This window comes from Canis lupus, chromosome 15 (assembly GCF_011100685.1).
Source record: "Canis lupus familiaris isolate Mischka breed German Shepherd chromosome 15, alternate assembly UU_Cfam_GSD_1.0, whole genome shotgun sequence".
In the NCBI taxonomy this organism is placed as follows: domain Eukaryota; kingdom Metazoa; phylum Chordata; class Mammalia; order Carnivora; family Canidae; genus Canis; species Canis lupus.
Genome location: NC_049236.1, coordinates 38,913,287 through 38,935,164, shown reverse-complemented (window position 1 = coordinate 38,935,164; position 21,878 = coordinate 38,913,287). Strand labels below are relative to the sequence as shown.

General features: G+C 35.3%; 1 protein-coding gene across 14 annotated transcripts in view; it reads left to right on the top strand.

Annotated features, from left to right (window-relative positions):
- The window catches only part of ANKS1B (ankyrin repeat and sterile alpha motif domain containing 1B), a 1,057,476-nt gene that overhangs the window by 551,307 nt on the left and 484,291 nt on the right, over positions 1-21,878 (top strand). The window lies entirely within an intron of this gene.

Here is a 21,878-nt window from a genome sequence, read left to right as displayed (position 1 = left end):
GCATAAAAATAATATATTTGAAATCTAAGTCATAGTCATACACTTTTACATTCCCCTTAGTCCATGCAACATAATCTAGATCCTAAGTTAACACTAAGTTAATACTAGTTAGTATTGAACAATATGAAGTTAAATGGTTAAGATGCTATGTGAAAATAGGCTTGTTTGATTAATTTTGCACTGATGGGATGAAAATTGGCTTGATTTTTTTCTATTAGTATTAAGCTGGCACATGCTTTAGCTGAGTTTAGAACTTCCACTGACTTCAAGGGAGGCGTAGGTTTCTTTTAGCATCTTGAAGCATGAAACACCAAACAGATTCACTATATAAATGCTGGAAACTCATAAGTATGAATTTATTTGCTCAAGATTTCTAACCCAGCTATCAGCACAATGTATCTTTAACATCTGTAAAACATCTGCAGCCATTAAAAATTGTCTCCCTCCGCCACTCCCCCCCAGCCTTTCTAAAACAGATACATACAATCTCAGAAAATAATTCTTCAGGGGAAAATGCAATCTAGTTTTAGAAAACAATCACAAGTTGTAGAATTTCAGAGCTGAAGTGAGTTGTAAAGCTCCTTTGGTGTGGTTCTTGTTTTATAGCTGGGAAGGAAATGGAGTTCTGGAAGGTGACAGAGACACATTGAAACTTCATTTCCTGGCATTTAGACCAGAGATCTTTCCCTTAGCATTGTTTACTGGATATGGATATTGAATAAATCAAACAGAATTTAATTATATCTCTAATAGACATATTTTAGAAATAAAGCATTAACTTTTACAAGAATAGGTACAAGTGTAATCTGTAGCTCTCTCTGTGAAGGAAAATCCCCTTCCCTTAAGCCATACCAGAGCTCTTCCCCTAATAGTTAGCCATTCTTAACTACTTTTAATTCTCTTATGAGATGAAGGAGATTTCTTAGATAAGGTAAGCGGAGAGGTTAAGTAGAGCAGATTTCTGTTATAAATAAGAGGGCTAAGCACCTTGATTCTTAGGTTTTTCCACAACCAAAATACCAATACCAGTTTAAAGAAGTAAGCATAAGCTTAGGACTTATAAACAATGATAAATGTGAATGCATTTTTAAAAGATTTTATTTATTATTTGAGAGAAAGAGAGAGAAAGAGCATGAGCAGAGAGAGGGGCAGAGGGAGAAGCTACACATGGCTCCATCCCAGGACCTTGGAATCAGGACCTGAGCTTAAGGCAGGTTCTTAATTAACTGAGCCACCCAGGTGCCCCGATGTGAATGCATTTTAAAGAAAGTGATAACTGGAAATTATGTGAAGTACAAATGGAGGCTTAGACTAATGTTTGAAAAAAGTTCATCACAAATATAATAAAGGGTTATATCCTTAACATATAAAGAGTTCATACAATCAGATCTAAGAAAAAATACTGAGAAAACTAATAGAAAAATTGTCTAAGACACAAACTAGCATTTACAATGACATGAAACATACTTAAACTATTAACACTAAAAATTCAGATTTTAAAAGACTTATATTCTTCACTTATAAAAGTAACTAAATTTCTCTCATTTTTTTCATTGATACTTTTTTCTTTTAAAATGACATCTATTGGTTATAATGTAAGTATACTATAATTTAAAATATATGTACTTTCTATATATGTAATCTTTCTGAAAATTGCTTTAAAATATATAAGAACCTAAAATGTATGCAGCTCCTTTTGCCCAGTGGACCCACTTTAGAGAATGTATATCAAGGATCAGATGCAAATCAATATTTTTGGATAAAAAGATTAATTATATAATCATTTATAATAATGAAAAATCACAATAAATAAAATTGTGCAAACATAATTAAAGGACTAGATAAATGTCCATAGGAGAGAATATTTTATAATCTTTAAGAGCCATGTCTTCACATGATATGTAGGGACCAAGAAAAAATTTGGCAACATAATGTTTCATAAAAAACGAGAAGTTTTCATCAATTTTAGAAAAATTTTAGGCATTGTTTCTTCAAATATTTATTCTGTCCTTTCTGTGTTTTATTTTGGGTAGTTTCAGTTGCTATGTCTTCAAGTTTACTAACATTTTCTTCTGCAATGTCTAATTTTCCCTATACCCTGTCTAATGTATTTTTCATCTCAGACTTTGAATTCTATCTCTAGAAGTTTTAAGTTTGTGTGTGTGATATATATATTTTCCAGGTCTCTACTTAACTTTTTATTTTATTTTTTAAGAAATATTTTATTTAGGGATGCCTGGATGGTTCAGTGGTTGAGAAGCATGCTCCTCGCTGAGCAGGGAGCCCAATGCGGGGCTCTATCCCAGGACCCTGAGACCATGACCTGAGCCAAGGGCAGACAACCAACCAGCTGAGCCACCCAGGCATCCCGCTACTTAACTATTTATTTATTTATTTATTTATTTATTTATTTATTTATTTATTTATTTATTTTTACTTAACTTTTTAAATGTATATAATTGAGTTCATATAGTATGTTTTAATATTTTAATCTTCTCATGTGCTAGTTATAACATCTCTCATTTCTGGATTAGTTTTGATTAATGTATCTCCTCATTAGGTCATATTGCCTGTTCATTTTCATGCTTGGTAATTTTTTTTTTAAATCAGATGCGAGACATTGTGAATTTTCCTTGTTTGATACTGGATGTTTTTCCGTTCCAAAAATATTCTTGGGATTTTTCTGGGTGCAGTCAAATTACTTGGAAACAGTTTGATCCTTTTGGATATTGCTTTTTAATTATATTAAGTCAGAACATAGCAGTACTACATCGAAGGCTAATTATTCTCAACTACTAAGCAAGATCCTTCTGTTTACCTAATTCTAATCTGACTGATGAGAACAGTCATTATTCTTGTTCTGTGTGAGCACGGGTTAGTCTTACCACAAATTCTTTCAAGGAGTCCTTTCCCCAGCATTGGGTTGTTTCCTCATATGCCTGCCTTGGTCATTACTCAGATGAATACTCAAAGTAGTTCCTCTAGAGATCTTTGATGTTTTGTTTCTGTGCAGCTCTCCCCTTTACATACTTTACATACCCCTGACAACTCTAGACACTGTTGTCTTCCCACAATCTCAGATTCATCTCCTCCTACCATTTTGCCTAGGTTCCCTTTTCTTGTACCACAGCCTGAAAATTCACTCAAGGCAGTAAACTGGGCAATCGTAGGGCTCACCTTGTTTATTTGCCATCTCTCAGAGATTTTTTCTTCTCTCAGAGATTTCTATCCTTCACTCCTTATGCCTAATGTCTGGCAAACCATAATTTTATATATTCTACCTTTTTTTCTTCTTATTTTAGGCAGGAGGTCAAATGTGGTCTCTTGTCTGAAAGTGGAAGCCCTTATCATTTTGATGTCTATTTTTCCAAAATATTGTTGAAAATTGATTCATCTGCATGTGGTAGAATGTAAGGACAAGCCACCCTACACACAGAAGATTTGAGAATATTAAGTAATCCCCAAATTAGTTTAAAACAGGCATATGCCAGCATTTGACAAATTTCAACATCTGTTCATGATTAAATCTATCAACAAAGGGGCCCCTGGGTGGCTCAGTCAGTTAAATGTCTGCCTTCAGCTCAGGTCATGATCTAAGGGTCCTTGGATGGAGCCCCACAGCGGGCTCCCTGCTCAGCTCCCTCTGCCCTTCTCCCTCACTCATACTCTCTCTCTCTTTCTCAAAGTCTTAAAAAAAAAAATCAACAAAGTGGGTTTAAAAGGAACATAACTCAACATAATAAAGCATAAAGGCCATATGACAAACCCACATCTAAAATAATCACTAAAAAACCTATTAGAACTGATAAATGAATTCAAAAAAGCTGAAGGATATAAAATTAATGCACAGAAATCAGTTGCATTTGTATGTGTTAATAATGAGGTAGAGAAAGAGAAATTAAGAAAGCAATCCCTTTTATAATTGCACTAAAAAATAAGATACCTAGGAATAAACTTAACCAAGGAGGTGAAAGATCTATACTCTGAAAACTGGAAAACATTGATGGAAGAAATTAAAGATGATACAAACAAATGGAAAGACATTCCATGCTCATGGATTAGAAGAATTAAAATTGTTAAAATGTCCATACTACTACCCAAAGCAGCTTATAGATGCAATATAATCTCTACCAAAATACCAATAACATTTTTCACAAAACTAGAACAAAAAAAGCCACAAATAATCTGATTAAAAATGGGCAGAGCACCTGAATAGACATTTTTCCAAAGAAGACATATAGATGGCCAACAGACACATAAAAAGGTGATCAACATCACTAACATCAGAGAAACACAAATCAAAATCACAATCACAATGAGATATTACCTGACACCTGCCAGTTATGGAATAAGTCATGGGAATGAAAAGTGCAGTATACTGAATACAGTCAGTGGTATTACAGTCCTATGTATGGTGACAGATGGTAGCTATGCCTGTGGTGAGCATAGCATAAGGTATAAATTTGCCTGATTACTATGTTGTACACTTGAAACTAATGTAATATTGTGTCAGTTATTTTTCAATAAAGTAATAAAGAAATAGATGTATGCAAAAAACTAGCACATGTTCATATATTCACATTAAGTGGAGAAAATAATATCAAAATATTAGCAAAAGTACTGATCCCAGGGATTGTATCTGATTTATATTTATTTTCATACATTTTAAATTGCCTTCAAGTATTAAAATATATAGATTTTACTAAAAATGAATGTTATATGTAATGTAAATATATATAACTTTTGGTAAAAGAAACCAAACTTGTATTTTGAAAAAGGCACAGTAAAATCAGTGAGTTGCCCATATATATAAAAAATCAGATATGGGGTCTACTTACCAGTGAATGAAATATGCAGTGATGTAGATAGTGAGTCCTTCTACTAGAAACCTTTCGCCAGAAGCTGAACATCCAGCATTCAGTGAGGCTGGGGAAGGCTATGTCACTGCTTGTTTTGGGACCCAGACAAGACCTAAGCTCCTTCCAACTCAGAATTTGTGTGCTTGCTCCTGTTTTTGAGATGACCTAAATGGCAGTTAAATTTCAAGGGTACACTGATTCTCTTGGAAAAAGGAAAACTTATACAGCCTCCTCACAGTCAAAAGTGTGTGTTCCTATGGAAATGTTAAATAAAATGAATTCTGGGAGTGCAATGAAATTTGACTTTTATTGCACTTGTTCATGAGTGGCTAAGTGAGCAGTTTCAACTAATTGTGAAGAGATAAAAGATAATGAAAAGGCCAAAAAATCAAATACGCCTTGTATTTGAAAGAAACTTATTAAACTAAGTAGATATATAAGTATACTCTTAAGAACTCAGAAGATTGTGCTCCAGGGGAAAAAAAAAAAGCAAAAGCAGAGAGGCATAGTGTTGGAAAAGACCATAGATGTCTTCCAGTCCATCATTTTCCAAGTGTGGCTGAAGAATGCCTGGGTTTGAATCCTGACTCTGCCACTTACAAGCTGCAATGACTTTGGGCAAGTTATTCACTCCCCAGTACTCTAATTTCCCCTCTGTACAATTAGAATTAAAATAAGAGTTTTGAAGATTATATGAGTTGATGTAGATATAGAACTTAGAATACCTGGCTCACAGTAAACTTTAAAATAAATATTAGCCGTTGTTGTTCTAAATGTATATGGATGGACTTTAAAAACATGAACGGGTGGGACACCTGGGTAGCTCAGTGGTTGAGCATCTGCCTTCGGCTCAGGTCAAGGTCCCAGGTCGAGTCCCACATCGGGCTCCCTGCATGGAGCCTGCTTCTCCCTCTGCCTATGTGTCTGCCTCTCTCTCTGTGTCTCTTGTAAATGCATAAATGAAATCTTTAAAAAGTAAAATAAAATAAAAATAAAACATCAATGGGCATTCAAAAATATATAACTATCTCATTAAATCTGTAATTATATAAGTAGTATTCCTTGAGATCATTTATGGTATGACATAAAGTTTAAAATATTAATTTTTTCAAGGCTCTAAACACTTTAATTATACAGAAAGATAAATTCTGTATGAAGTTCTTCCTTGTCAAAGATTTTGAGAAGCAAATGCATATGAAATAATTGTATAAGTTACACTATTAGCTAATATCTAGCTTTTGGAAAAAAGGACTAAGATTATTTGTACAATCAAGAGAAAGCCTCTGTTGCAGTAACTATGGAATAATATGCAGAGTTAAGAAATTTGAATTCTGTAATTGATACTAAAAACATTAATTTTTAAGTAAATCTGAATATAGTTGCAGGTGCGTATTGCAAAAATCATACTGGTGGTACACAAAGGACTTAGGTATAATCCCCTCACTTAACAAATGAGGAAAACGAGGCCAAAGAGGTGGGAAAAACAGTTATACAGGAAGTTAGAAGTAAAGCAAGGCAAGGATCTAAATCAACTGACTCCCATTTCACTGCTTTTACAACCTATTCTAAGCCTTCATTCCCTTTCTTATCCACACTTTAACTTTCAAAAAGACACAGTCGATAGCTCAGTTTCTTCAGAGTTCCCTTTCTCCCCATTCCATGTCACTCATGCTATAAAGAAAATTTACTTGCATAGCTTTAATAACAAGCCTTAAGCTTTAACTCTGGCAAACAAAATGAAATAATTTATTTAGTCCACATGTGACAAATAAGCAAGCATCATTTCATTAAAGGCTAAAAATAAAGCAAGTAGTATGTTTAAGTAAAACGTGAACACGAGAAATAGCTCTACTCAACACATTTCATGCACGAGAAGCATTCATGTCAATGCTGGATTGGAGCCTCTGTTGGGGATGGGAAGAAATCATGTCAGGAATTTATGCTGGGCAAAGGAGTTCTCTACAGCTGCAAGAATTGAAAATCCTTGGACATTAAATTCAACTCTGGATAGTGAAATGATTGGAGAGAAATACAGTTTACATGAATGTTATGTGAACATTAATTACAAAGGTTCCATATTTTTCACTCAAGGAGCTACTATCTAGTGGAGGTAAATAATTACAGTATAGTGACATTGCTATAATAGAAATAGGGCTCAAGGAGATGATTAAGTCTGTCCAGAGGGGGACGCCTGGGTGGATCAGTGGTTGAGCGTCTGCCTTTGGCTCATGTCGTGAGCTGGGGTTCTGGGATTCAACCCCTTATCGGACTCCCTGCAGAGAGCCTGCTTCTCCCTCTGCCTGTGTCTCTCATGAATAAAAAAATAAAATCTTAAAAAAAAAAAAAAAACTTTGTCCAGTGGGTAATATAGGTTACATAGGTGAGCTGACACTTAAAAGAGAAGTAGAATCTTCTTGGTGGATAACCTAAAGGAAGAGCAGCCTAAGCTGAGCAGAGGGAAAGTGTAAACAGTGCAAGTTGCATGTAGGACACTGCAAATTGTTTGATATGGTTCGATCCTAGGGCGCTTGTAATAGTAAAGAGCCAGACATTAAGAGGTAGAAGTGGATGAAGGTACTTATCCATACATTCATCAGGTTAACCAATATTCTGCTGCCTGTTGCATGATCTGCTAGTTCACTCAATGTTGATAAAAGTAAGGAGAGATCTTTGTTGAAGGTTCGTAAGAATAACAAATGTAGTCTATGTAGTAATTTTGGAAAAGCGTCTCATGATACGTTGCACAAACTGATTTCCCATTCTCACTGTAACTTGGAACAGGCTGATTAAAAGCAACAGTTGGAAATAAACACATCTCTATTTCACCATTTTCCCTGCAGGTACCATGTAGGGCTTCTCATTACTGACTCACCGTTTGAGAACAGCAGGTAGTAAGAGCAAGCACTTTCATATTCTAAAATGAAAGGAACAGTGTTGTCCACCGGCTGTGAAAGCCCCTAGATGTTGCCAATATACTTTATTGATTAGCCTACATTGCTGATATAAATTCTTTTAAGATTAAGACTCATAGTTGCCAGCCCTAACAGACAGTCCTTGGTGGAAACAGGTATATCACAGAAAGGCAGACCTAATGGCTCAAAACAAACAAACAAACAAACAAACAAACAAACAAACCCTCATTTAACCCACAGTCTTCTGCCTAAAAAATTGTAGAAATCATTCCTAGGATTTATTTCCATCCTGTTACCAAAACCAATTCCTTAAATTCCACCAAATACTTTAAGTATTGTTTTCTAATAACTCATTATCATACCCTTGTCTTTTTTCTTGTGAAAGGGAGTCAAATAGTATAGTTTTCTCTGAGGAAAAAAATAATGCTTTAAAATATGCACCCATTGAGATGGAATCATTCATGTCTGCCATACTATTTAAGACTCTTAAAAAATTATAATAAAAAAAAACGACTCTTCAACACTATAAAAAAAAGGGTGTCTCTATAACAATAAAAGTACTGTTTCTCTTTCCCTCTCACCCTAATCTCATCTTTGATATGGTTCTGATTTGTACATTGCAAGCACTCTTAAAATATTTTATGATTATAAAATCTAATGAAAAGCTTCTGAACATTAAAAAAAATTAATTCCAGTATAAGTAACATACAGTGTTATATTAGTTTTGGGAGTACAATATAGTGATACAGCAGTTCCATACATTACTCAGTGCTCATCATGGTAAGTGTACTCTTACTCCCTTTCACCTACTTTATCCATCCCCCCAACCCACCGCCCCTCTGGTAACCATTAGTTTGTACTCTAGAAAAGTCTGGTTTTACATTTGTCTCTTATTTTATTCACCTGTTTTATTTCTTAAATTATACATATGAGTGAGGTCATATGGTATTTGTCTTTCTTTGACTGACTCATTTTACTTAGCATTATACCCTCTTGATCTACCCATGTTGTGGCAAATAGCAAGATTTCAGGCTTTTTTATGTCTGAGTAATATTCCATTATATATATTTAGCACATCTTTATTTACTTATGGATAACTGGACACACCCATACTTTGGCTATTGTAAATAATGCTGCAATAAAGATAGGGGGGCATGTATCTTTTCAAATGACTGCTTTTGTATTCTCTGTGTAAATATCCAGCAGTGTAATTACTAGATCATGTGGTAGTACTATTTTTAATATTTTGAGGAATCTCCATACTGTTTTCCTATAGCTACTGTGGAATTTTCATTCCTACCAACAGAGCCTGAGTGTTCCCTTTTCTCCACATCCTCACTGTCACTTGTTTCTTGTGTTTCTTAGTTTAGCCATTGCCACAGGCATGAGGTAATACCTCATTGTGGTTTTGATTTGAATTTCCCTGATGATGGGTAATGCTGAGCATCTTTTCATGTGTCTGTTGGCCATCCGTATGTTTTCTTTTCTTTTCTGTTCTTTTTCATCCGTATGTCTTCTTTGGAGAAATGTCTGTTCATGTCTTCTGCCCATTTTAAATTGGATTATTTGTATATTTGTTGTGTTGAATTGTCTAAGTTCTTTATATGTTTTGGATAGTGATCCCTCATCAGTTATGTCATCTTTAAATATCCCCCATTCTGTAGGCTCTTTTTTCCTTGTTGTTTCTTTTGCTGTGCAGAAACTTTTTATTTTGATGTAGTCCCAATAGTTAGTTTATTTTTGTTTTTGTTTCTTCTGCCTCAGGAGATTTATCTTGAAGAATGTTAGGAACAATATCAGAGAAATTACTGCTTGTGCTCTTTCTTAGGACTTTTATGATTTCTGGCCTCACATTTAGATCTTTAATTTATTTTCAGTTTATTTTTGTGTCTTATAAGAAAGTGGTCCAGATATATGTAGTGTCTTTATCTGGTATTGGTACCAGGGTAATGCTAGCCTCACAGAATGAACTTGGAAACTCTACCTCTTCTTCTTCTTCTTCTTCTTCTTCTTTCTTCTTTCTTCTTTCTTCTTTCTTCTTTCTTCCTTCTTTCTTCTTTCTTCTTTCTTCTTCTTCTTCTTTCTCCCTCTTCCTCTTCCTCTTCCTCTTCCTCTTCCTCTTCTTCTTTTTTGGAATAGTTTGAGAAGAATAAGTATTATCTCCTCTTTAAATATTTGGTATAATTCACTTGTGAAGCACTCTCGTCCTGGACTTTTTTTTTTTTTTTTTTTTTAATAACTGCTTTAGTTTCAATGTTGGTAATCAGTCTATTCAAATTTTCTATTTCTTCCTGATTCAGTTTTGGGAGGTTATATGTTTCTGGGGCTTTATCAATTTCTTCTAGATCATCCAGTTTGTTGGCATATAATTTTTCATGATACTCTTTTATGATCCTTTGTATTTCTGTGGTGTTGATTGTTACCTCTCTTTCATTTCTGATTTTGTTTATTTGAATCTTCACTCTCTGTCCTCTCTCTCTCTCTCTCTCTCTCTCTCTCTCTCTTTCTCTGAGTCTGGCTAAAGGTTTATCAACTTTGATCTTAAAACAAAAACAGCTCCTGGTTTCATTCATCTGTTGTTTTTTTAGTTTCTATTTCACTTAATTCTAATCTTTATTCCTTCCTTTTATTGGTTTGAGGTTTTTTGTTGATCTTTTTGTAGCTCCTTTAGTTAAAGGGTTAGGTTGTTTGAGAGTTTTCTTGTTTCTTGAGTTAGGCCTGTAATGCTATAAACTTCCCTTTTAGAATAGCTCTTGATGCATCTGAAAGATTTTGGACCGTTGTTTTCATTTTCATTTCTCTCCATGTATTTATTTTTTTATTTCCTCTTTGATTTCTTTATTTTCCTCTTCAATTTCTTGGTTGACCCACTCATTGTTTAGTAGCATGTTACTTAACCTCCATGTATTTGTGTTCTTTCCAGATTTTTTTTTCCTTGTGGTTCATTTCTAGTTTCATAATGTGTGGTCAGAGAAGATGCATGGTATGACTTTGATCTTCTTGAATTTCTTGATACTTGTTTTGTGGCCTAACATGTGATCTCTTCTGGAGAATGTTCTATGCATGCTTGAAAAGAATGTGTATGCAGCTGTTTTAGGAAGGAAGGTTCTGAATGTATCTGTTAGATCCATCTGTTACAATGTGTCATTCAAAGCAACTGTTTCCTGGTTGATTTTCTGTTTGGATTATCTATCCCTTGATGTAAGTGGGATGTTAAAGCACCCTATTGCTGTTATATTACCATCAGGTACTTTCTTCATGTTTGTTATTAGGTGCTTTTGAATTATGGTGCTCCCATGTTGGGTGCATAAATATTTATATTTATATATGAATATAAATATTCATAATCATATATATTCTGATTGGATCATTCCCATTATGATTATATAGACTTCTTTGTCTCTTTTTACGGTCTTTGTTTTAAAGTCTATTTGGTTCAATATAAATATTGCTACCCTGGCTTTCTTTTCCCTTCCATTTGCTTAGTGAATGCTTTTTCCATCTCTTTGGTTTCAATCCACATGTGTCTTTAAGTCTGAAATGAGTTTACCATAGGCAGCATATACATGGGTCTTGCTTTTTTTATCCATTCTACCACCCTGTGTCCTTTGATTGGAGTATTTAGTTTATTTACATTTAAAGTAATTATTGATAGGTATGTATTTATTGTCATTTTGTTACTAGTTTTATGGTTGTTTTTATAGTTCTTCTCTGTATCTTCTCTTGCTCTCTTCTCTAAGGGTTTGTTGACTTTCTTTAGTGGTATACTTGGATTCCTTTCTCTTTGTTTTGCATATCTATTACTGGTTTTTGATTTGTGGTTACCCTTCGATTTACAAGTAACATCTTATATATAGATCAGTCTATATTAAGTTAATAGTCACTTAAATTTGAACCCATTCCAAAAACACTTAAGTTTATTCCTCTCTCCCCTGACATTTTAGGTATATGATGTCATAATTTACATTATTTTATTTTGTGATCCCTTGACTGATTTATATATGTATGTGTACACACACACACACACACACTTCATTTTACTGCTTTGTGTTTCCTAGTTTTCTTAAATCTGCTTATGGTCTTTCCTTTCCACTTAAAGAGTCCAGTTCTAAATTCTGGTGGCATTTATTTATATACTGATACCTGACAATGACCATAGTCTCTCTGCATACTCAGCAATTTTTATGAAGCTGAGGACAATATACTTTATACCTTCATAGGTAAACCCTTTCTAAAAATACAAACACATTTAAGAGGTATATCCAGTGGTCATATTTACAAAGGTTCCCCTTTCTTTTTAACTCCACAGATGCTGCCACCTACCCACAGACTCTATATTTGTTTCTTACTTTTTATATTCATAGTTTTCAACTTGCTAGGGTTCCTGGCAATGTTATAGGAAGCCCATTTAGCAGAGTGTTATAAATTCCTCACCAGGCTATCTATCTCTAGATTAACATTGGCAAGAGTATATTTGCCTAAGAAGTAGTAAGAGCATAAAAAAGGATGGAATTTATGATGATGCTACCAAAAACACATTCTTTAATAATAAAAAAAAATAACAGGTGCTTAGGTGGCTCAGTTGGTTAAGTGTCCAATTCTCGGTTTGGGCTCAGGTCATGATCTCAGGGTTCTGAGATGGAGTTCCATGTTGGGCTCTGTACTCAGTGGGGAGTCTGCTTGGGATTCTCTCTCTCCCTCTGCCCCGCCCCACCCTAAAATAAATAGATAAAATCTTTAAGAAAAAATAACAACTAACAAAAGCAAATATGAACTATTGGGACTTCATCAAGATAAGAAGCTTTCGCACAGCAAAAGATACAGTCAACAAAACTAACAGACAACCTACAGAATGGGAGAAGATATTTGCAAATGACGTATCAGATAAAGGGCTAATTTCCAAGATCTATAAAGAACTTATTAAACTCAACAGCAAAGAAACAAACAATCCAATCATGAAATGGGCAAAAGACATGAACAGAAATCTCACAGAGGAAGACATAGACATGGCCAACATGCACATGAGAAAATGCTCTGCATCACTTGCCATCAGGGAAATACAAATCAAAACCACAATGAGATACCACCTCACACCAGTGAAAATGGTGAAAATTAACAAGGCATGAAACCATAAATGTTGGAGAGGATGTGGAAAAAGGGGAACCCTCTTGCACTGTTGGTGGGAATGTGAACTGGTGCAGCCACTCTGGAAAACAGTGTGGAGGTTCCTCAAATGAGTTAAAAATAGATCTGCCCTATGACCCAGCAATTGCATGCTGAGGATTTACCCCAAAGATACAGATACAATGAAATGCTGGGACACCTGCACCCCGATGTTTATAACAGCCATGTCTACAATAGCCAAACTGTGGAAGGAGCCTCGGTGTCCATAGAAAGATGAATGGATAAAGAAGATGTGTTCTATGTATACAATGGAATATTACTCAGCCATTAGAAACGACAAATACCCACCATTTGCTTCGACGCAGATGGAACTGGAGGGTATTATGCTGAGTTAAATAAGTCAATAGGAGGAGGACAAACATTATATGGTCTCATTCATTTGGATAATATAAAAAATTGTGAAAGGGAATAAAGGGGAAAGGAGAGAAAATGAGTGGGAAATATCAGAGAGGGAGACACGACATGAGAGACTCCTAACTCTGGGAAACGAACTAGGGGTGGTGGAAGGGGAGGTGGGCGGGGGGGTGGGGGTGACTGGGTGATGGGCACTGAGGGGAGCACTTGATGGGATGAGCACTGGGTGTTATTCTATATGTTGGCAAATTGAACACCAATAAAAAAATAAATTAGAAAAAAAAATAAAAAATAAAAAATAAAAAATAACAACTACCATAACCACAATACAATTAGTAGGTAATGCTCATTGAATGCTTACTATGGGGTTAGGCATTTTTCTACATGTCTTAAATGTAAAAACTTCATTCTCACAAAGCCCCATTATGTAGATGCTATTGTTTTCCCCTTTTTAAAGATGAGTGCACTTATTGATGAGCACTGAGAAATGTACAGAATTGTTGAATCATTATATTGTACACTTGAAACTAATATAGCACTGTATGTTAATTATCTTGAATAAAAAAAAAGTACACTGAGGCACATAGATATTAAGTAAATTGATGAGAGTCACATAGAAAGTAGGTGATACAGCTGATTCAAACCTACATATTCTGGCTTTAGAGTGTGTGCTTGTATTACTTAGAGTTGTGCAGAAAAACCTGAAAAAAAGGAGAGAAGGTGGGAGGGAGGTCGGGGGGAGGGTAAAAGTATTATAAGTAATTGACCTACAGAATTATGGAGGTGGGCAAATCCCAAGATCTGCAGGGTGAGTTGACAAGCTAGAGACCCAGGAAAATAGTTCTAGTTTAAGTCTGAAAGCCTGAGAACTAGAAGAGCCAATGGTGCAGTTCCTATCCAAAGGCTGGCAGGCTCAAGACCCAGGAACAACCAATGTTTCAGTTCCAGTCTAAAAGCAGGAAAAGAGCTAATGTCCCAGTCTGAAGGTGTTCAGGAAGGAATAATTCTCCCTACTGGAGGAAGGGTCAGCCTTTTTTTTTTTTTCTATTCAGGCCTTCAATTGATTGGATGAGGCCTATCCACATTAGAGAAAGCAGTCTACTTTGTTCACTCAATTAATTTAAATGTTAATCTCGTCTAAAAACAAGCTTACAGAATCACCTTGAAAAATGACCAAATATCTGGGCAACCTATGGCTCAGCCAGATTGGCACATAAAATTTGTCTAAAACATACAGCAAATATGTATCACTGCTTCTATTTAAAAATACTAATAACCAATGCAATAAGATTAGAAGAAATAAGAGGTATAATGTTTGAAAAGGAAGACACAAACTGACATTTTATGTGGTCTATAAGGTTATATTCAAAAAAATCCAAAAGAAACTACAATTTCAGCAAAGTTTCTAGATAAAAAGATTGATATACAAAAACCAATGGCATTATTATATACCATCTCACATATATGAAATACCCTTCTTTCACAACAGCAACAAATCTATAAATTACCTAGGCATAAATCTAATAAAAGATGTGCAAGATCTCTGTGGAAAAAAAACTTAAAATGCATTTTTTAATGATATTAAAGATGTGAATAAGTGAAGCAGTAGGTAGGCCATATCCAAAGTGGACTAACTCACTATCATGGAGATGGTATTTATCTCCCAATTTAAACTCTAAAGCATTGCAGTAATATGAGTTTTTTTATGGGATTTGACAAGCATATTCTAAAATTAATGAGTAATGACAAAGAACCAAAATAAGGCCAAGTGATTTTGAAAAATATGAAAGGATTTGCCTCGCCAGATATCAGATATTATCATGAACCTACAGTAATGAAGATGAGGTGAATTTAATGCAGAAATAGATAAAATGATGATAAAATGGAAATGCATCCTATTGGTAGGAGGCACCACCATCCTGGGTAAACAGTAACTTGAGGCTCTTGTATCATCCAAAGCTTTTGCAATTGATCTAGTGATAATCCTTGTTGCATGAACCAAGGAATTAGGAAGCAATTTAATTTCATTTAAACTAATATCAGCAGAAAATATATAGTATATAAAGTAGACATATTCGTCTTTTTTATTCAAGAGAATCTGAAACTACAAATTCACTGCAAAATATTCAAGATGACTTCCTAGCAAATTAAACAAATTAAAACAGTTCACTAAACCATAATATTTCATGTATTTTAAGTGACCAGTGGCAGACATATCCCCAAAGTCTATGATAGACTGAGATCACTCAAAGGATCAGGCAACTCTCAATTATCTATGGATATATGAGCTCAGGGTAGCACAGAAAAAGTACATTGTTAGAATCCAAGAGTATCTCATTTTATCCATTCTCATCAGTCTCCTTTTGAACCAAATCAATAACAACATTGTCACACTCAAGTTTCACCTCCTACCTCACTCTTTCTGAGAGGCAAAAATAAGTAAAAATAATAGCAAGAGGGAGAAAGATAAGCCAAGAATCAGCACTGCATGGGAAGTGCTCAGGAGAACAAGAAAGAACCCTCTGCTCAAATGTAACCTGCTTCTTGGGCTCCCGTATTTACAATGGTCTCTGTCTCCTCCTATTTTGCTTTCTTTTTCATCATACAATTTGTCAGTACTGAAATTATTTGTTTGAATACTTTTGTATTGTCTATTTACCTCTCTAAACTGAGTACAGGCGCCTCATACTCACTGCTGGAACCTCAGGGTTTAGAACAATGTTAGCCTTAGCATACCCTCAATAAATATTTGTCTTGGATAGGTAGATATAAATCATAAATGATACAGATAATAGTGATTAGAGCCTCAAGTAAGAAGTTGATTAAGAAAATATTTAGGAAAAAAAAAAGAAAATATTTAGGGTGGGTTGTTTTTCTTCCTGGAACAGAAAACCAATCTGGGATAAATGGTCAGACTTACAGAACCCACATTTCATCTATGATGGGTTTTCTAAATTTAGATTTTTAAGGCGAGTACGCAACTTCCGATAATATGCATGACTTCCCCATGTAACAAGCATGATATTTTAGATAAGCTGTAACTGAAATTTTCATCTTCAATGGCATGGCTGTCTTGGAGGTTGCTCTGTTGCCACATATAAGTATCCTGTGACTTTTTCTTAGACGTGTTCATGCTGACCAGTGTGTGCATTCGCAAAAATTGCTTAATAACCAAGTGGCCTTGCATATTCCTCAGAAACAAACATTTGAATTCAATTAGTTAAATAATATGATAACTAAACTTCTGTACCTCTCCTAGCAATAGATTTTAAGTCCTTACAGAATTTAGTATTGTAGCTTTTAATGTCATGTCCACTCTCAGCATTATTTGGATTATATAAAATGTATATATAAGTATGGCTTATACTTAAGAATAAGCCAGGAGGGAAGGAAGGCCAAACCAAATCAGTTTGTCTTCACAGCTTTACAATTTGTGTAAGAGAGGAAAAGCCAAAACAAAAAAAAAAAAAAAAAAAAAAAGAGAGAGAGGAAAAGCCAAGTCTATGTTGACAAATTTTACTCTTTGAGTTACTTAACAAAGTGGCCCTTTTTGTTTGAAATATTTGTTAGATGACACTAGTAAACCCATGGAATGGAAGGGAATTAGAAAGATTCTTAGATGAAATTGTTTTCTTTTAAGCTACTATAATAACTCATATGCCTGGCACATTAATGAAAAACAGCCATACTTATTCTTCACTCCATTCCTGTCTGAACATCTGTATACAGCCCACACTGACCTCTGAAGACTATTTTCAAGGAGAACCAGAAATTACTTACTTTAATCGAGCCTTCTTGACATTGATAATTAAATAACAAGAAATGGTAGGGCTCCTGTTGTCTTATTAAAAAGCAAATGGGGGATCCCTGGGTGGCACAGCAGTTTGGCGCCTTCCTTTGGCCCAGGGTGCCATCCTGGAGACCCGGGATCGAATCCCACATCGGGCTCCCGGTGCATGGAGCCTCTGCTTCTCTCTCTGCCTATGTCTCTGCCTCTCTCTCTCTCTGTGTGACTATCATAAAAAAAAAAAAAAAGCAAATGGATACACTCTTTTTGTATTATACACGTGTTCCCAGGAGAAGAGTATATAAAGCATATTTTAGAAAATAGTTTTATGTTTTTAATACATAAAAGGAGTTTACTTAAATAATGCTGTGGCAGATTTCCTTGTAAAGCAAACAATTCTTTTGTTATGCAAATAACAAGCACTTCATTTGTTCTAAAAAATGTGATTTTTACACATGAAGTGTCTTCACAGTGGAATAAAGCTGGATTGTAGTCCTGTTGGAAAGAGACCCTCTGCATCAATCGTGTGTCACATGGTCACACCATGTGACTCTTTTGTACATAGAAACTGACACAGAGTTAAATATTAATGACATTCCTCACAACCATTCTCTGTGTCTGCCAAAAGAAACCCCCCAAAAACAAACAAACAAACAAACAAAAAAACAACTTTCATTGCGCACATTTCTCAGACCCAGAACTGGCCTGCCAAATAGGCCCTTTCCACTCCATTTGAACAGATTCTGCCTTTTTCCATCTTTTATGTTATTTTGAGAAAGGGGGAGGGACAGAGAGAGAAGGGAGAGAGTGTCCCAAGCAGGCTCCATGCTCAGCGGAGCCCAACGCGGGGCTCGTCACATGACCCTGAGCTCACAACCTCAGTGGAAATGAAGAGTTGGTGGCTTAACCGACTGAGCCACCCAGGCATCCCATCTCCTCTTTTAAATGCAGTCTCTTCCTTGGCCTCCTCAAACCAACATCATTTGCTTCTGGTCTTTCCAATGCCTTGCCATTGGTTTATATCTTTTTCACATACAAGTGCCATTTTTCACAAGTGCCATTGGACAGTTGTCATTGATTTTATGAATTTTTGTGTTTCCTATTGGCTGTAATGGTTATGTTTTCTCTTTTTGTATTTATTTTTTTGCCAAATGCTTATCTTTTTTCTCTCTCCAGTTTAAAATTCCATTATACCAGTGAATAATTATTCATATAAATTTAAATATATTTTTGCTATATAGTCAATACTCCTATACCAAATGGTTCACATATGCCCTGACACATACTGCACAGAATGGGTTAATCTCACTTGGTGTAGGTTGGCCCTCAAAACCAAGTCTCTTTAGTTCATTCAGTGCTTAGCTCATAGTATATATTAAATATATTTCAATAAACCAATGAATGAGTAAATATATTATGTACATTTAGTACATAAATGTATTTTATTTTCTTAAAAGATTTATTTATTGGGGCACCTGGGTGGCTTAGTGGTTCAGCATCTCCCTTTGGCTCAGGGCATGATCTCAGAGTCCTGGGATGGAGTCCCGCATCGGGCTCCCTGCAGAGAGCCTGCTTCTCCTTCTGTCTGTGTCTCTGCCTCTCTCTCTGTGTGTTTCTCATGAATAAATAAATAAAATCCTTTTAAAAATGGATTTATTTATACATTTTAGAGGGAGAGAGAAAGAAAGAACACATGAGGGGGAGGGGCAGAGGATGATGGAAGGAGAGAGAGAATCTCAAGCATACTCCCCACCAAACAGGGAGCTTATCATGGGGCTTGATCTCATGATCCTGATATCATGACCTGAGCCAAAATCAAAAGTTGGATGCTCAACTGACTGAGCCACCCAGGTGCCCCATAAATGTATTTTAATCAATAAATGGTAAAACCTCTCTTCTCACAGGGTTTCCCATGACTCTATTTCCATAATCCTAATGTGGTACATCAACTGCATTACAATACATAATTTCTGATCAGTATCCCTTCGTTTCTATATTGTGTGTATTGTGATCCTACCCGTGCATTGAGAAAAAAAACTCAGTTTTTCAATAATTTTTTGTGTGCTCACCAAGTAACACCCCTCTTTTTCATTTTTTCCAGCTTTTCCATCCATATCAAATTCGTTTTTTCCAAATTTTTCCATCCATATTAAATTCTCAACTAAACTACATAATGTAACTAAACTATACATCTAAACTTTTATATTTGCAGGGCTTCTTCAGTTAAGCATCTGCCTTTGGCTTAGATCATAATCTCAGGGTCCTGAGATTGAGCCCCAAATCTGGCTCCCTGCCCAGTGGGGAATCTGTTTCTCCCTCTACCCCTCCCTCTGCTTGTGTGCTCTCTCTCTCTCTCAAATAAATAAATGAAATCTTTAAAAAAAATAAACTTTTACATTTGTGCACCAACCCAGACCAAGACTTCTTCATAGAAAGAACAAGCAAAAGTAAAGCTATGTACATTTTTATCTCCTTCCTACACCTCCCCAGTTTTTTTTCCTACTGAGTTTTGAACACAATATTTTACTTACTAAAATTCTCTAGAACAGGTGGGCATGAGCCTTTGTGTTTGTCTCTAGCTTCCTTTTAACGGGAAAGTGATTTCTAAATATGTAAACAAAATAAAATTGTACTGCAATCAAATGTAGATGTTTCAAGGAGTTTTTTATAAATAGGCTTTGATCTGTGTTTTTTTTTCCCATTTGCAAATCTGAATTTCTGTGATGTTCTGATTTTAGTAGATGTTCAATATGTGGAGAAAACAAAAGGCCTTATGTAATGTGTCACCCATATCACATTTAGTATTGGAATAATAGTTTACCTGTAATTATTTATAATTTGTATCCTTTTAAAACAATAATGAGTTGTGTTTATCATATTTAGCAACCACTCATTAGATGGATCTGTAGGTCTGTATGAAATCATTTGGGTATCTTACAGGGGTCCTTTGCTCAGGCCTAATACTTCTGGGATTTTTACTACTCTTGATTGATTAGATTTTTTTAAAGATTTTATTTATTTATTCATGAGAGACACAGAGAGAGAGAGGCAGAGACATAGGCAGAGAGAGAAGCAGGCTCCATGCAGGGATCCCGATGTGGGACTCAATCCTGGGACTCCAGGGTCATGCCCTGGGCCAAAGGCAGGTGCTAAACCACTGAACCACCCAGGTGTCCCAATTAATTAGATTTTTAATTTTACTCCTTTTAATATAGATTCTTTCCCTCCTAGTAAATTAACTAAGACATTTTTTATTTTCCTAAAGCATACTCATTGACTGGCAATTGCATAGATTTCATCGTCTCTTATGCTGATTCATTCAAATCGGACTTTCAGCATTCAATATGGCTTGTCTCAAAATTGATTCGATTACAGCCATCTGTATTGACCATAAAGGTAAACTCAATAAGCAGATTGGAAGAACTGTGATTTGCTCACCAAGGATAGGAACAGTAATATGCTCAGATCATTCATTGTCCCTTTCTAGAAGAAGCAAGAAATCAATAAAGCATGTACTCATCACTGGAACTATGTAGTCACGGGGATATCAACATCTAATATCCAAAGGACAATATAACAAAAAAGAGGAAAGAAAAGAGATTTTAAAAAATTACTTATTAGGATAACTTATTAGCTGATTAATCCTTTTTTCCTGAACATAGGCATGCATGTAGATATGTCCTAAATACAATTGTCAGAGTATGATCTTTGGAAAATTGGGCACCTGTTTACTCTGAAAGTTAGACAGCTTAAAGTTAAGTTTATATAGTTAACAACCAACAAACACATTATTCAAAAGTAATAGAAGTTTAGCACCAAGAAAAATTGAAAAGCGATTAGTTTTCACTTTTATTAGTCTGAAAGAAAAAGAGTAGCATAATGTGTAGAATGGTTTGCTATGAAAATTATGCCTTTATTTCATATGAAACTGACATTTTTATGTTTTATGTTAACTCCTAAGCTTTCCTTCCCATTCTTCAGAAGCTATAAACATGAAATAGAATAAATGGCCTATGGTCAAAATTGCAAAAATAACTGAAAGGTCAGCTATAGCCTAGTGTTTCCAGATCCACAGAGGCAAAAATTTTCTACTAACAACTTGTTTTTAAAAACAAAAATGTCTATGAACAGAAAATGAGCCATTTTATTCTCATTGTTCTGGTTATTAAGAGCCTGGGAAATGGACTTGCAAAAGATATAGAAATCATTGTTAGTTTTTTAGTACTGGTATTTTCTAACCTTAAAATATACCTTCATGTAATATTGTGACTAAACAGGGTTAAGTTAAAATCCTCTTCTATACTTGCTAACATAACCTAGGTGAAATTTTTCATCTTATCTGAGCCAGTTTGATAAAATGGAGAAATAAGAGTCCTGACCCCATAGGACTGATGCAAAGACAAAACGAGAGCAGGCATGTTGCCCAGCGCCTTACATATAAGAAGCATTGAATAAATGTTAGCTGCTATAATTATTCAAACTGTAAGTTATGAGTTGTTATACAAACATGCTATTAGCTCTCATCCTGACAACTTTAACTCTAAAACATCTGGAAAGTGCAGGCAAGAGTATGGAGGAAGGGGGAAGACCACAAAAAGAGCCAAAAGTCTTTATTCAAAGAGTCCCTAACACTTTTGTGTAAAAGGACACAGACTCGGGATCCCTGGGTGGCGCAGCGGTTTGGCGCCTGCCTTTGGCCCAGGGCGCGATCCTGGAGACCCGGGATCGAATCCCACATCGGGCTCCCGGTGCATGGAGCCTGCTTCTCCCTCTGCCTATGTC